Source organism: Magnolia sinica, chromosome 11 (assembly GCF_029962835.1).
Source record: "Magnolia sinica isolate HGM2019 chromosome 11, MsV1, whole genome shotgun sequence".
Lineage (NCBI taxonomy): Eukaryota > Viridiplantae > Streptophyta > Magnoliopsida > Magnoliales > Magnoliaceae > Magnolia > Magnolia sinica.
Window position 1 is genome coordinate 45607658 of NC_080583.1, and position 16656 is coordinate 45624313.

General features: G+C 45.0%; 1 pseudogene; it reads left to right on the forward strand.

The window, feature by feature from the left end:
- Positions 1-12713: 12713 nt before the first annotated feature.
- Positions 12714-13994, forward strand: LOC131218362 (small ribosomal subunit protein uS7m-like; annotated as a pseudogene).
- The last annotated feature ends 2662 nt before the right edge of the window (positions 13995-16656 follow it).

Here is a 16656-nt window from a genome sequence, read left to right on the forward strand (position 1 = left end):
GCCTGTTCCTGGGCCAGCTGCATAATCACGTATGTAAGCAAGTGATCCAGTTGCTTCAGTAGAGTACGTTGATCCAGATACATACCAATATCCAGAAAATGATCAAGACCAAGTGCCAGTAAAGACAGATCCATAGCCCGCGGTAGCAACAGATACATACCCCTAGCCAGATCCATGCCCGGATTCTCGTGAGTGTGATTCAACAGAGTCTGATGCTCGTGATCGATAGCCTGATGAATACGACCCTCGTGCTCGAGAGGCAGATCCAAAGCCAGTAGCGTCACCTAGGAGCATACTTCAGTGTAGCATATATAGCGGCATACCCCTTTGACCTAGGTGGAAAAGAGATCTATTGAGACCCACCATCAGTTTACCCAGAAGCTGACGGTGGAGGGAACAGGGGGCCTTGCGCCTAGGCCAGTCCCGACCTTCGTTAGCTATATGCAACTAAAGTAGTTCCATACCCACCAGACCTAGTGGAGTACCCACGATGACGTATCTGGGGAGACAGCAGTGGATACAGATTTACCATAAGCAAAGGCGGCTACTGAGGCAGAGGCAGAACCCGCATAGGCGGAGGTACCACCACCGGTAGCTATGGTAGTACCATAGGCGAAGGAGGGGGAAGCACCCACACAAGGTACGGAGAGGGCATAACCAGTGCGGTTGACTCTTCCGATTCCGCAGTGGATGGAGCTGGTCCAGTTCCTTATGCCCCAGATTCAGATCCAGATCGTGATCGAGACCTAGTTCCCACCGATGATCGTAAGCGTGATCCAAGCCCTCGTGAGCGAGATCCATCCATATCCTATAGTCAAAACCCACAAGGGTTGGTGTGGCCTTTAGCCCAGCATATCCATTTCCAGGCCCGGTAAAGGCAAGGGCATCACCCCACCCATTCCCTGGCCGGGCCGAGAGAGATACGACTAGCCGGCAGTTCAGCTCGCGTACTTCGCTTACCTCGGGCAAGGTAGAATGCGGGCGATGGTCTAGTCGAGGGGATCAAACACATGCATGGTCATAAGTAAAGCTTAGTCCATGGTTTTCAGACCTGTTGGTATATGGAATAAGCTAGTAAGTGACGGTAGAGGACAGGTGGCTCGGTGCTCATGGTTATCGCTCGGCTCACTCATAGGTTATTCGGAGTCCGGATTTGAAGGATTTCGGTCCTACCCATACCTAGTTCCATCTCTGGTATTTCGAACGTGTTTAGCGATGATTCCCCCATCGATCTGAGAGTGGGTAGGCTCACTCGGATGGGCATATGGTTTCGCAAAGTGGTTGGCTGCTCCCACTCAGTTCACATCCTTTCCCGAGTACTTCTCCCCATCTCCGTTGCACCTTACGTATATGGCCGGGTAGCTTCCTCAAACTCAGTTTCGAGCTACGGGGCACTCGAACCTCCACTGAGAAACCATAGCCCGAGCTAGCTTCCTTGCCGTATCCATAGTTGCAGCCTCTGCTTCCCCGCCCGGTACTTGAATTTCGTATTCGGTAGAAATGCCTTCGCGTGCTTATTCATGAAGGGACATCGAGTGCAATCTGTTCCTCGCCCTCGTCCACTAGACATGCTACCTCGATTTTAGCGACCCATGCTATATAAGTAGGTCCCGTGCCGTGCCACCTAGCTCTGCATAGATTGGTCGGGTAGGTGTGCCGATTCACCCCAAACAACCAGGAAGGGGGTCTCTGGCCTTTATCTCTGTGATGATACTACGACGGCTGGTTCTTGTGCCCGCTGTGTCCCTCCCTCGCTCTGTCCCCGACTCTTGTGAGCCTGGTGCCTGACTATTGGATTGGCGCCGTTGTTTGCCTGAGCCTGTGAAGGCGGTAGAAACGATCGCTACCATCTTGCACTCAATCGAAAGGACCCTGCCTATTATACCAAAAAAGGGCTTCGATTGGCCCCGTGCATTAAAGATATAAGGGATGAGGCTTTCGATCAAGAAACCTGGCACTCCCGCCGACACACAACTTCCTATAGACAACCATAGCCATCGCTTCCTCTCCTTTCAGTCGAGCGAGCTATCGCTTCCTTCTCACCCAATCTGTTCTTAGTCCAACCTGGTTCTCACTCGGCGTTAACTAAGTAGGTCTCAGCCCTTCTTTCTCCGTTTCAGGTATGACGCTCTCCCTCCCTCTATATTGATTGACCATCAGACTGATTTTTAAAGGAGAACGAACTCCTTCGAATTCTGTATAAAGATCAGGCAACATAGAATGCCGAGTTAGAAGCTCGAGTTCAACGGCTTGTGGTTGTTAGGGATTCCCCCAGTGGGGTTAGGGAGGCGGCGGGGGTGCGAATAGACTAGTTGCATCGTTGTATCTCCCTTTCCTTGGGTCAGCTAGCTTTGAAGGTAGGGCACGGCAACATGGAATAGCTCGGCTCTCTCTGGCAGCTCTTTAAGGGGAGTGTAACGAAGTGATTCTCCTTGTGGGGAAGCCTTTAAGAGATAGGGGTGGAACGGTCTCATTAGCTGCCTTCCTATCCTTATGACTAATAGGAATGAATACCTTCCTCTCCCCTCCGTTAAGGCTTAGAGAAGAGAGATCTAATCTGCCATTAAGCCCCGGAGGGCACCTCGTCACTAGCTGCCTAGCTTTCCTGACTAATAGGAATAACTACCTTCTTTCTTTCCTTCTAGCTTTCGACTAACAAAGGCAAGGCAGCTAGGAAAGGAAAGAGGTATTAACCAGAGAGGAGAGTGGTTAAAGGCGGGTGTTCTCCAGTCGTGACTTGTTGGACTTATGACTCGCTTTAGCTGGATGGCGAAGCATGGAATCTGGCTAGCCTATCTAGTGACGTGGCCAGGAAGGATAGACACTACCGGAGTGGTCTTCTCCGAAGGCAACAAGCAGGAAAGGGAGATTAGATCACCAACCGGAGAGTCGTAGAAAGCCCCCCCTAACCCCCGGCGGGGGAACCAACCACCTTAAAGCCACTGATGCCGTTCTGCTCGGGCCTCTTTTAGGAGAGTCCCTTCTCTCCACTAGTTGATAGCACCAAGGGAATTCCCAAGATGTGTTCCTTTATTCATCATTCTTAAAAAAGGAAGGATTCAATCCAGCAATGGGTTTCCCTACAGCTACCCGATACGAAAGCTTAAATACAGACCAGAAGCAAGAAAGGCCCTAAACGGGGAGGGTAAATGGTCCCTCTAACTAAAGCCAAGCTAAGCCAATGTCCCTTTCTTTCTTAGCCGTCTTCAGCCTCCAAACCTGACTTGACTTCCCACCTCTATCAGAACCCTACCTAATTCTATCTATTCCCCGCGCGAAGACATCTCCTACTCAAAGATAGTAGAACGAGCAAGAAAGTTGACCCCAACAACAAACGAACCTACGATACCGGCATTTTCGGGGAGTAGCTCGCTTCTTATTGAAAATTGTCTGCTCCGGTTCTTTCTTGAATGTGGAGTCATTTTTAGATGAGGTACACAATTGAGGGTGTACTATATGAAAGTGGAGTAATAGGTAAAGTAGATAAGTTATTCATGTTGTAAATTTGATTCCTTTGTAGTTCCGATATTATATCGCTATTGAATGAGAAAGATACTATTTTTTTTACGATCGCAACAAAATGGGATTCTTATTTATTTAATGCAATAAGTCCTCCATGCTATCCTTCGGAAGCTAGTTTCGTATAACGTACTGAGTGATGGTTGAATTTCTTCGACTTGCTTGCATCTTCTTTTCTTTAACGCAAGAAAGTGACGCTACGCTCCATTAATGAATGCTACCACACTTTTGATGTTCCTATGACTGAGAACCACACCGATAAACACTGACTTGTTTACCACTTCATTATATCTCGATAAATCGACGAAGTGAGTTTCGCGGTCTATATAAAGTTCTAGCTTTTCACCTACGACACTCTCCTTCCTCGGTTTGATACGAATTATTCTTAAGGTGGTTAGAGTGTAGGAAAGCTAGTCTTGTGAACATCATCACTTACGAGTGTTGAGTTATTAGATTGATTGCTCAAACTTCTTAGATGACTAAGGAAATCTTTACCAATAAGAATGGTGATATATGTATCATGATAGGAAAAATCATTCTATATGGTTGGATTTAAAGAAGCTGTGCTTTTCACTCTTGGTGAGTGAGTCACTCTCGATTGAGTGAGTGAAGTTGTTATAAAACCATTCATACTTTCTATCTTTTACGTATCTATAACAACGAGTGAACTAGATTTTTTATTTTATAATCTTTTAATCTTTTTATCTTATATCGGCGAATCTTCCAATTTATAAAAATCAAAATAGAACCATTTTCTTTCCACAATCATAGTGGTCATTTTGTCTTCATATCATATAGTTGACGACTCAATCAATTTAATAGCTAACACTATCATTCCCACTAAGATAGCAATGGGAATTGTACTTGATCGAGGAAGACTGCTACTCAAGGAAGCTCCCTGAGAAGGATTCCTATTTCTCAGGGGGTCAAATTGTTGAGTGATAGCTTGAATTTCTTTGTTTACATTTGTTGTTGGTAATGACGTCAGATTAGAACTCAAATTGATTATAGAAATATGAGTCAAATCTATTCCATAGAAGAAGTGCTGCAAGAATGCTTCTTGCGCTTTTGCAAAAATTGGACACTTGGGGAGTCCCATCCACTGAATGGGCACACATCAATATGAACTACATTCGATAATGTAGGAGCCTGATTCATCAGCCATCTAGTTGTCAGATAGGCACAATGCAGCCCTGTCAAATCAAGCGTCCAAAACAAAACAATATTTATACATATTAGTCCGCCAAACACCGCCAAAAAATGAAAGTCCCATAAAGACGAGTACCTCAATGCTTTTGCAAGTGAAAATCTCTTTATGATGGGAGAAGGTTCTAAATTGAGAACATCCATAATGCCTTTCGTTTTGCGTTCCGGAGACTTCCGAAGAAAATTTCTCTTTAAGAAAGGTGCCTTAGTATTTTTAGTTGATTAGAACATAGCATCTGATTGGAACATAGCACATGAGTAAAACCAGCAGTAGTTAGAGTACCATGTAATAATGATGACGGTCTGAATTTTGGTAGTATTGGTGACATTCCCAAGTGGACTAGTGATCTCGAAGATCGTAAGTGACTTAAACTTTCAATTGGCTTTCATTTTTTTATCTATTGCACTTGCCAATAGCAAGATTCTTGCTTAAAAGAATGTCACCACTACTACGTGAGCGAGCAATAGCCAATTGTTCATTTAAGGAATGATTAAGAACTTGTTTTTGACCAGTTAAGATATGGAAAAGGGAAGACAATTTGTTCATGATGGTTGATTTTATAAAATTCACTCTTGTCTTTCTAGGCGAGTGAAGCCAGCTCCATTAAAAAAGAAAAAAGAATCCTTGCACAGAAAGACTTTTAGCCTTTAATTTAAGGCTATTGGTACTTTCAAAAGCTATTAGTACTTTCGAAGGCTATTAGTGTATATTGCAAGGTGGTTAACCCATAAAAAGAAATTCTTTGTGGGAATAATCAAACTTAATTAAGGAATAGTTACTGAAAATGAAACCCCTATATATACTAACTATATAAGGTGTCACGCCCCAAACTCAGAAACCGGGCTCACTAAATTCTCGATCATCGAATACAGTGCTGACAGCCTTCGTAGTACCCCATTCTCGGCTCCCAGCGTACATACGCCAGATTCCGATCCTAGGATCCTACAAGGAGGATTTTTCCAATGTACATTTATCTCTTAATGAGCATAACCACAAGATTACCCAAATCACAAAGGCAACATCATCATCATATATCCACTAATATAATCATTAGAGTACAATGCTGAAAGGAAAATACATATATCGAAAAAAATCAAAGCTCCAGAGGTCCGCTACATGCTCCAAGCTCAACGCTGCTGCAACCTAGTGCCACCTGCACGCATCTATCGTGCATAAGCTTATAGAAAGCTTAGTGGGTGGTGAAAGTGTGTGCATAAGGTAGGTGTCAAGTAAGCAATATCAGAGTAATCAGAGTAAGTGAAAATACTGATAAACCCATAATCATACAATATCAGAAACACTAGCAAGATCATAAATCATACGAAATCAGATTAATACAAAAACATACTGATAGACCTATAAATACCATCAGTCTTATCCAGGCTATGCGATGTAGAAATATAATAAAAACAATATTATATACTGATGAAGCAATGTAGATCAACTATGCAATGTGGAGACAACAGGCCAAATATCAGATGCCGCTGATGCAATGCAATATACAAATCCTGATGAGTCCACGAATATGGTCAGTTGTATCTAGGCCACATAAATGTATAAACATAGTAACCCGAAATGACATATGCGGCGGATGTAATGTGATATGTGGTGCAAATGGAATGACTATGCTGGAGTGTGATGTCGGGATGATAGTACGTAGTGTCGCAGGTTACGGGGTCTATCATAAGCGACTTCTATCCAAACCAGTCCCATACCTAATTTTGGATAGTCAGACTTAATGTGGTAAACTCCTAATCTCAGGTTAGTCGTGCGCCCAACCAAAATCCTAGTCATGCAAAGGTACACGTAACAAATAGTTACGCACCACCAGCCCGAGTGGATAATGAATGAATGAATGAATAAGTATGCAACTCCTACTCAATAAGTCCACATATTAGTACGATTCCTCTCTGAAAAATCACTGGGGTCTTTTACACTCCAAACCAGATTATCCCCCATCGCGCACAACATAGTGAGTGGAAGAGACCTCACTATCCGCTTGCCAATATTGGGCCCGGCTAGCTGATAGTGGACCCATTCCTCGAGCTGGTCAGACTCAGCCTAGTATTGCCCCCTCCTCTCGGGCAGGGCAGGTAAGGTCGTACCCCCTTCCAACCGACCACGACACAGTGGGAGACCCGGCCTAACGGTATACGGCCCTCATGCGCTCATGCATCCACTTGGTCTAGACGTTTGAGCAACCTCTGGAACCAAGAGGGTTTATGGACTTTCACCCAGGGATATCTATAGCACCATATGTAGAACAGATTTTTGGTGTCCCATCTGACCATCCACGAAATATCTATGGAGATTACGACCCTGATGTTGCTAGGGTGTACGGTGGTCATGTCACACAAATGCGAGATGCATGAGTCACACAGTCCAATCATGCATCAATCCTGCGCATACCGTGCACTCATGTGGGGCAACTCTGCCTATCAGGGAGTCCCATAACAACCTACCCAATGACATATGCAATGGTCTACAACATCTCATAGCAAATATGCAGATGATACGTCTAGGCATGTATCATGATGCTATGCGGTTACATACTTATAATTGATATCAATAACCAGCATCGACAATCAACCTCAATAATGTGGACATTTAACCAACATTGCCCCCAAGGAATGGCCTATATAGAGCCTAACATATGGTGGACTCATGGCCTCACACCAGGGCCAAATATACAACACCATGGGCCTCACTCAAGAATTTAATACACATCGCGATGAGCCTCACTCATAGGCCACATATACATCAAGTGGGTCGCATCTCACGGGTCTAATATACATCGCAGTGGGCTGCTCTTATGGGCCTAAGATACATCAAGTCGGGCCTCACCATATGGGTCAGAAATATATCACAATGGGCCATGTCCCATGGGCCTCGACAATTGGAATTGACCTTAACAATTGGAATCGACACTCAGAATCGGCCTCGACAATTAAAATCGGTAAATCGGTCACGACAATTGGAATCAATCGATAATCGGAATCAAAAAATTGGTCACATCAATCAGAATCGGCAATCGGTCATGATAAATGACCTCGATCGCTAATCGGTAATCGGTCAAGTCAATCGGAATCAGCAATTGGCCACGACAATCGAAATCGGCAAATTGGTCATGTCAATCAGATCGGTAATCGGCACAGATAATCAGGGTCGATAATCGGCACCGGTAATTAGTAGATAAACAAAGCGGGCTATATAGATGATCAGCCGATTAACCATAGTATAAAGATCGGAACTCAGTCGTGGTTATATCAAATCTGATAGCATGGAGCCATCCATCTACGGCGAATGGAGCCCACTTATTTGGGTTAACCCACTAAGGGAATGATAAGAATGGGCCTAACAAGGCCTAAGGGAAAGTCACAGTGTGGGCATCCAACCATTATTGCCCATTAATGTGGACATCTAACCAACATTGCTCCCAAGGAGTGGCTTATATAGGGCCACATCACATGGGTTGCACCAACGGGCTTCATGTATATCAAATGAGTTGCACCGATGGGCCTCATTCATATCAAATCGGGCCCAACCTTATGTATATTTGAGATCCAACCTATTCATAAGTTAACATAGAGATAAATGAAGTGAAAACAATATCAGCTTGATTCGAAACTACCATGGCCCTTAGAAGTTGAACGGTGGGTGTCACTATCCACTATTTAAATGGTGGGGTCCACTTGAATTTTGGATCTGACTCACTCATTTACTCATGCCATAAAATGATCTCACAAGTGGTTGGACGGTATGGATACAACACATGCGTCATGGTGGGCCCCACCACCCAAACAGTGGGCCATGAAGATAAAACACATACATCCTGATGGTACCTACATGTCGAATAGCAGTGGGACCCACAGAGTTAGACGGTGTGGATTGTATCCACATGTGCAACAGGTCCCATGGACCTAGCTGACGCCAATGGAGCAGCTACATAGCTGTTGAACGTGCAGCCTCAGCTGCTTTAAAAAGAGCAGAGGTGGCTCCCACATAGGGGCCACCATATATATATATATATATATATATATAATATTAAAAAGCTAGCAGTTGTACATGCAGCTTTTCTGCATTAAAACGGAGAGGTGAGTGCCACGTAGGGCCCACCATCATGAATGTATAATATATAATATCTAATATACAATACATATAATATAATATACATATATATATATATATATATATTATATACCAAAGCAACGTCCAGGCCCTTGGACGGCCTGGATAGCCACATACATCAAAGAGGGCCCCACACAAGTGTGGTCCCACCATCCAAGGACGGTGGATATGTGGCATGCATTATGGTGGGGCCCATCTAAATGGATGGATGGAGTACATGGGTCCATGGACCCCACCGACGTTTACACATCAATGTTAGCCACCCGTACAAGGGAATAAATGTCAAACCTCAGCGTTGAAAAGATGTATCATTCACTCAGCCTACCATTTGAGCTACGAACATGGGTCCCACCATCTAGACGGTCTTAATCTCTCGGGGGACCCACAGGACTGCTGACATCAGATGGCAGTGGGTCCCACCATCAAAATAGGTGGACGGCATGTGTAAAACACATACAGCATGGCTGGGATCCACCATTCATAGGTTGGACGGTGGATGCAGTGCATCCTCAAGGTGGCCCCATCGTCAAGATGGATGGACGGCTTGGATGGGTCCCATGGGCCCTAATGATGTTGCCAGACTAGCCATTGCATGATGCAGCTTGTAGAAATCAACAGAGGTGGGTCCCACGTGATGGGTTATCCCCCTATATAATAATATAATATATTTTAATTTATTTGATGCAGCAGGTGATTACACCCCACTGCCAGCTAACACTTCACTGACAACCCCCCCCCCTCCACCGTCAGTTCATACTTCACCGATAGCCACACCCACCGTTAATTACGTCCAGCGGCCCTAGACGGGCGGTGCGGATATACACCTCATCAAGGTGGGTCCCACATGGCCCACCTGCTTTGGACCCAAAACTTTTGTAAAATCCCAAAAGGATTTCAATGGTAGAGGTTTAATCCCACTATTTCCTGTGACGTGGGCCACCTGAGCTCTATATACGACTGATTTTTGAGGGGGCCCACTGTCCTAAAGGAGACCTACCAAATGTATGGTGTTGATGCCAAACACACATCACAGTGGGGCACACGGTTGGGACCCACGTCCCTGCCATTTTACAAGCAGCAAAGCTGCAGCGTCCTGGACAGATGTCAGCAGCCAGGGGTCTCAGCCCCTGACTATATAAATTTTATTTTATTTTATTTTATTTTTATTTTCTTAAAGTTTTTCATAGGTGGGGTCTGCATCAGTAAAATCTAACCCAACCATTGGTGTCTGCGGCCCAAGACAGACCCATCAAGCCCAATATCTGACATGTTTTGCGTACAGAAACATCGGGGTGAATTTCAACGGTAACAACACTATTTTCTATGCTATGGCCTGCCAAATAATCGGATTGGCTTCATTTTTTGGCTCAACGCCTAAAATAATCTAGGAAATAGGATTGACAGCGTGGATTGAATTCATACATCAAGGTGGGGCCTACACGAGCGGCCACTCAAAAGTTTGGAATTAAGCTAACATTTTTTCTTCTTAGGTGGTCTGTACACCACACCGTCAGTTCACATTTCTCTTCATGGCTTCGTCCGGCATCCCTGGACACTGGACAGTTTGAATGCAACACATGTCTAAGGTGGGTCCCGCCTACAGACGTGCTAAGGAGGGGTGGGCCCTACCCAGGTGGGCCACCATGGCGGGATGGTGTGGATAAGACACACATCAATGTGGGGTCCATCCGGGTAGGCCACACAATCACATCATCACACACAAAACAAATGAAAAAGACAGGGAGAGAGGGAGAGGGAAAGAAGCACCCACCTCAAGATATTAAACTCCTCCATCCTCCAATAAGTCTTAGAGCTCCAAGGAGGTTGATTTAACGGTCGAGATGGGGTTTGGTGAGCTGGATTAGTAGGGAGATTGGATGGGAGATGGCTAGATTTTTGGGTTGCTTGGACGTCCCAAGCTTGCAACAATGGAGGAAAAATGAAAAAGAAAATGGGAGGGAGAGAGAGATAGGAGAGAGAGAGGTGATGACAATTAATGAGTTTGACTTATGGGGAAAAGAGAAGGGGTGGTTGCTTATAAGGGGTTAGGGCTAGGGGTAGGGTAGGGTAGGGTGATGTCACCCCTAGGGGATTGGTGGGTCACGCGATCAAGCGATCAACAACTGAGAAAATGCACGGGCCGAATCTCATAATCTGAGCGTCGCATTGACGCGCGAGATGCGTCATCGGAACTGCGACAACAGCGCGGTCACATTGACATAGGTCTCGGATTGAGTCGGCTTAGGTTTACAGGATATGACTCAAGAGCGTGCGCAAATGCTATCTGTACATTGCGGGTCGTTGGAATTCGACTGGAGGATCGCGGAAGTTTACGGAACAGTACAGGCTAGGATACGGGTCTTATATAAGGACGTCATCAAACTAACTATATATGCAATTAGTGACGTAAGATGATTGATATGCATGCTTGTTGTGACTTTTGAGTTCACTAAGAGATTCTTTATGCGAGGAGGTACTATAGATTTCTCTCAAGTATCAGTCCGTGCCCTTAGGATGTCTAGATGGACTCTCAGGCTGGCTCTCCTTCAGGAGAAGTACCATAGAAAGTCTAATAGCGTACTTGCCCGATTACGTGGACCTGGTTACCAGACTTGTCAATTCGCTACCACATCATCGTTCTCAACGATGGGAGAGATTGTTTATGGTATTGGACAAACTTGGCTGCGGTTCTCCACTCCCATTAGAGTTTTGGATTGGTCGGGACGCACCCCTCAATCTGTCACGTCGAAGGGTCTGCTAGTGGATTTCATCTGACGTGAGTGAAAACCTAAGGAGTGGATGTGACCTCCTGAGGAAATCACCTTTGATGGGGAGGTTGAAATGTTAGAGTATACCGACAATTCGTAATTAGGTGAAGTTATGGCTTAAGCAGCTTCAATGGTACCACACGGTTGCTTTAAAACCAGACGTGTAGTTCCAAGAACTCTTCGTGGGGCCTGTTGTTGAGACCTCCTAGAAACGCCATAATTAAAACCAATTTATATAAGTATGGCCTACTATCGAAGTGTTTCAACATAGTGACCTCAAGAGGGCTATTCTATCGTCCACCAATACTAGATGATAGCTAGTAGCCTTTCAAGGCTGGATCGTTGGGAGGTATTACTGGTCATGATTTTATGTTGGCCCCGGTTGAGCTGACAACTCGGCCATGGAAAACTGCCAAACCATGACGTATGTTAGCACACCCGAAAAGACAATTGTCATATATTCATGATTGAACTTCCACAAGTTTGGTCATCCTGCATTCCTACACTTCACCAACCTTCTCCAGCAAGAAGCGTATGAAAAAGCAAGGAAGGAGAGTGTCACATGCCAATGTTAGAGTTGCGAGTACGCCTAAGTGGATCTATCATTAACTATATGGCTTGGTCAAGTACGTACCAGAGAGGTAGCTGAGTTTGTTAAGAGAATTTGCGTCAAGAAAGAAAGGTATACTAAGATGGTGGGACCTTAGATTCTTTCTTTTCATTTCACATGGGAACAGGGGAGTTGGCTAAATCCTAGTACCACGAAAAAAGGTAGCTTAAACTGTAAGGGGAAAACCACCCATTTGAACGAGATCCTCCCCTCTATTGTGCAGGATGACTTAGAACATTCGCATGTCTCATATCTTGTCAGAGACCTGCGAATGAATGGCCATGTATCAATCTTTTCTGAAGGACTTCTATGACCCACCCATACCAAAAGGTAAGGGTCAGTCATCGATTCGTACTATGACCAGTTACGGAAGGAAACATGGGAGTTGGCTGATAAAGATGGACAGTCATGATCACGCACTATCAATTTCGAGGCCTCGTCATTGAAAGCGACTTCCAATTGATTGGAAATTCTCAGCCATATGGGGGGCTTGGATGGTGAGTAAAAATAATTGATCAAGAAGTTGGTCAACTTTCGCATGAAAGAAGGTAAAAGAATGAGAGTTCATGCTATTGTTTATCAAAATTTTCATCACCCAGCTCAAACTGAACGTGATGTAATCAAACTTATGGTTGATGCCATACAGAATATAAAGCCCATATGCAAAGTGGAAAAAGTAGGAGTAGCAGGTACTATTTATGATGTCCTTGGGATTGTAGCCAGGGATCATCAACAAACCTTACCTATTTGTTGGATCCTTGAAACAGCTTTCAAATGACGTATAAGCTACAAGATAAGCTTAGATAAATGTTCATTTTCTTAGATACTGGATGATTACCGAAAGAGGGAATTGCACGTCAGAAAAGGGAGAATCTTCATGGACTAGCTTCCACCAATCGAAGTTTCATGCATTTCAGATGGTGGTAAAGTGAGACCACATAAAGAGCTCTTCCTCATTTAGTAAGATTATTTAGTAAGATATGGTTTGACCCTTTTCCTCTTTTTTTTTGAATCTTCATATAGAAAGCTGGCCTTCCTCATACTCCTCCCTTCATTCATTGAGTTGGAGTCTTTTATATGAGGCCCGCCCATTATACATTGCATGAAAGAACCTTTCTTTGTATGACTTCTCTTTTGCCTCAGGTCGAATGAATACGAAAAGGAGATCAATCAAACAAAAAAATAGGCCATGAATGAAGAAGTAGTGGGCCTTTCACCCTCTTTCTAGTGACTCGGGGAGCTGATATGATAAATGCACTTCAAAGGGAGGGAAGTTAGGTTTCACATGTTGGTATGGCTATGCATAAAAGATTTTGAAGTTAGGTCAAAAGAAGAGGTAGAGAGAGAAAACAGAATGAAATCGATAGCCCCGAGTTATCTCAGGGCAAGAGAAAGAAAAGTAAGGACTCTCGTTTTCTACATATGCATATAGGTTGTGAAAAAGAATCCACTTTTATAATAGAGAAAGAGAGTGATTCGTCTACTTTGTTAATAAGGTAACGGAATGAACTTCAAGTACTTCATAGGATGCCACCATTTGCTAAGATGTGCTTCCACATCATGAGCTTTAGTGCACAAGTCGTTGAATCCCTTAAAGGTTTGGGGCAGGAGTATCGATGACAAGTTGTGCCTAAAGTTGTTCAAGCACATCTTGAGGAGCTCTTACTGAGTAAACTTCTGGGGACATGCAAAAGTAGGGGCTCGCCACCTTGTAATGAACTCCGTGACAAGTTCATTATCCCTTTGCTTGGTCTTGAGTTGTTCGGGCACTCCAACCCTTCTTTGTGTGTTTCTGAACTGCTTCCTGAACTCCAAGACCCTTGTTTCCCAAGTTAGGATAAACTCTTCAAAGAGGTGGGCGTATATGTAAAGGCGCCCCCCCCAATGATTGTACAAAGAGCCTAAGGGACAATGCCCCATTCTGCGCTACCGGCCCACATCTTACTAGGAAATGTATTAGATGTGGGTGTGGGTCTCCTGTTCTGTCGAACATTTTGAAGTCTGGCTGAGAGAACCCTGGCGTATACGGCACGGAATCTATCCAAGCCGGATAAGGTTTGGTGATCATGCGGTTATCCTCCTCCTTTTCCTTGGCCTCTTTGACTTTTTTCTTGACCAACTGATTCATTGTTGCGAGGAGGGTTGGGCTTATGCCCCCAGTTGCTCTTGCTTCGTTCGGGGTACTGCCCCCTTACTCAACATAGGGCCGCTCGCGATGGCATGTTTGGCAATGCCCTCTGCATGTTGGTCTGCAGGAGTGGATCTTCAGCCACCACGGGTGCGTCTTGTCTTGCCGATGAAGCCGGCGGAAAAAAATCTTTTCTTTTTTGTCTATTCTCGATGTATGCGTCCCAATCCAAGGAAAGAGGAAGTGAGCTCAACCAGCGCTAGAAGGAATCCTTCTCCTCATCGAACGAGGAGAAGGTGGGTCACTTATCTATCTTACAAATAGAAGCCCGGGTTCTTGGACCAGATGAGGGGAGTTACGAGACAGCTAGGGCCGGCCAGCTAAGAACATGGAGTTTGAGAGAGCCTCCTCCCTTGGATAGAAAGTGCATATTTGCTAGCCGAGTGAGCCTTTCACCTGGCTAAAACACAAAAAGCACGGGAATAGTGAAATCAAGGTTCCTTTTCTGATAAAAAGAAGCAAGCAGTGCTTTTTTCTCACTGGGATGGAGAACCCAGACCCATTCCCAACTTGACAACCAGAGACAGGTGGCATAGCCTTATATTCAACTTTATGGGATAAAAACCTCCTCTACTTATGCCGTGGCCATGGGTTGAACGGGATCTACAAGCTATTAGTAAGGATATGAACCTCTATATGCATGCACCTCAGAATGCAACTACTTTATCCCATCTCGATCACGTTGAAGAAATGAAAGCTATGCGGCTATCTTTACCAACTACTGATTCTAGTGTAGGTCCGCAGCTATGACACAAAAGTGTGCTCCTACCTTAGTTTTCCCTAAGCTAGTGGTGGTTCAACCACTTCAATCGAATATCCTACTAATGCCTTCACTCAATCAAATGCACTTGTCTCTACCGTGACTCGTACTCCACAGCTTATGCAGTTGGTTTTATCTCCACCCGTGCCTTTGCTCTCTATCCAATGCCTTTATGAGGCATTCGTACAATTGAACTGACGATGCTGGGTCCTCTTGATCCACCGGTTCTACAGATGCCTTCCTTCCCTCCTGCGTAAGCCAAAAGCCATCCCTCTCTGATAACTCATTAAGACAGGCGCCCAACTCCTGTTTTAATTGAAAGGTTCCGGTGGCTCTCTCTACGATACAATAATAATCCAATCCAAGTTTCTGCAGGATCAGCTGCTGAATTGATCATATTTATCTCTTTATCTTCCAATTCTTTCTAGAGGAGATCTTGGGGACCCCCTCCCACTCATTAGCGGACCCCGGGGAAGAAGCTTGACCGTACCACCCCTCCCTCCCTCTATGTCGAATAAGCTCTATTGGATTCGACCAACACATCTTATAGTTAGTGTCGATTCCCCGCTGTTACGGAGCCTTCTTGGTTGGAAGGAAGGTCCGTCTACGCCCGTTAGTAACGACAATGTATTAATGTATGTGGCACGAAAGCCAGAAACCATACTAAAGGGAATGCCGCTACACTCAAAAGGGGTAGCCAGGACTATGGAGGTCTTGCGTACACCACCACCTCTGAGCCCGAGTTCCATATGAATGAAATTCTCCACCTTGCCCGAGGATTAACACCATAAAGGTCTTGCCCTATCCCTACCCCAATAGGATATGTGATAGCCTTCTCAGTCGAGTGATTCCGTCCCTGGGGGACCCTACCCTCCATCGATAGCTGATTCTCCCAAGAACCGATACATTCACCCTTGGGTAGAGTGACCCACATCTCTATTGGTACTACCAGCGGAGGTCCCTCCTTCAATCTCGACGACGGTAGGACCGGACAACAATGACAGAAAGATTCCCCTGTTCATAGAGTTCCGTCGCTTTCCCTTGCTCATCGAGTGCCCGGTCTTGTGCTCGCTCTCTTCTGTCATGCATCATGGCTGGGTGAGTTAGCCCATTGCGAATTAACCTCAGTGCTTCCAATCTGGTCATGCACTTTTTCGCGATGCGCCTTATGGTGACCAATGCTGGAGATTCGTTTCACGCCGTAAGGCTGAACGCGGATAGGAACTAGAAGTCCTCAAATGCGATTAGACCAGACGGGAATGGTCGAAGCTCAGCATCTCGCACTTCAGAGTCACCACCTGCAACTACAGTTTATCGTCACCTTGGCTTATGGCTCATTAACCATGACCACTTGCTGCTTTGTTGAAGCCTCACTTCTGGCTCTATCTCCACATCGATGAAGGAAGAGTACCAAATGTTCGTATGGCTTTCCTTCTCTGTCGTACACTTGAAAATAGGGAATTACATATCCTTGAA